Raw genomic sequence first — 1389 nt, 5'->3', positions numbered from 1 at the left:
GCTGCCGGCGTCGAGCTTTCCACTCTCGATCCCGGTGCTCGGCGTCGGGACGATGCAGCTGCGACAGCTGTTCTTCAACTTCAAACAACGTACCACTGATAATGGGCACACTTCTCTTTACCTCTTTTCGCGCCTAAATGAGGCTCGTGACTATCGAGAATCGTTGCGACTCTGTATAACGTTTCGTTTGAATACGCGTAACTTTAGGTTAGAATCTATCACTTTCGATAACACCGTGCGAGAGTTACAATTCGATTTTCGTGTTTTGTTTGTACACGCACGTAGATCAGACAGCAATTAGTTTCAATTAACAATTAACTACACTGTGTGAGAGTTAGAATCCAATAGTAGGGTGATTTTTGTATCTTCGTCGTGAATACGCGTACATTTACAATCGATTGTTTCGACAACACCGTGCGATAATTAAAATTCGATAGTAATTCGGTTTCCGTGTCTTCCTTTTACGTAACCCTTTCAATACGAAAATAGGTTATAATGACTTTCTACAACACTGCTGTTAGAATTCGATGGTAATTCGACATCTACGACACGCGCGCTAAACTGTCCCCGTCGATCACTTGTTACGCAGTTCCGCGTCGATAAAAACGTAACTCGAACCAATTATGTATCGGCTACCGGGTTACCACTATTGACACAGTGACGGATCCCGTCGGATCACGGCAACGAAAAATCATCTTCCAGCGCGCGGGAAGATCTCTCAAACACTCTCGTGACCGTTTACGAGTTCACTGTCACTGGTTCGTCGGAGCGAGAACAATCGAGACATGGAACAGTCGATCACCGTCGTTTGGCGCGCGCATCACGCGGAAACGGTCGAACATCGACGAATGTCACTACATCAATCAATCACGATCCCGCTCCGGTTACTCTCGAATTTTGAAGCTCGTGCAACGTCGTGTCCCCTTGTGTGCAGCGTCGTTGCGACGTATTCATCGTCGCGTTCATCCAGAAGATTCTATCACAATCAACACTCACTTGATAAATATCCTTGCTCTTTAATTGAACGCAGTGTATACTCCAACTATACGTTTGTATAAATACAGAGGGTTCACATTCGATCACGTGACAATAACTCAGTCCTAACCTCAAAACTGTACCATGCATACACACTGCACTCGCAGGGTTGTCAGTACGATCGTCGACACGATATATTATTCGAAGCACGCTTTCTCGATCGAATCGCGTCACGTGCACGCGGAAACTGAACCGCGCATCCCTCTCTCACCCGCGAACACTTCACTCCCTCCCTTCGTCCTCACGACGTCACCCCCCACCTCCAGTTGCAGCTCGTTTCCCTCCCCCTTCTTATCGGGCACACTTTTTCCTCCGCGGTGACGCGACGCGCGTGAAAAACGCGGATTCGCGGCC

Source organism: Bombus impatiens, unplaced genomic scaffold (genome assembly GCF_000188095.3).
Source record: "Bombus impatiens unplaced genomic scaffold, BIMP_2.2 scf_0672, whole genome shotgun sequence".
Classification (NCBI taxonomy): Eukaryota; Metazoa; Arthropoda; class Insecta; order Hymenoptera; family Apidae; genus Bombus; species Bombus impatiens.
The sequence above is the reverse complement of the archived record's forward strand: the minus strand, read 5'-3'. Positions refer to the sequence as shown.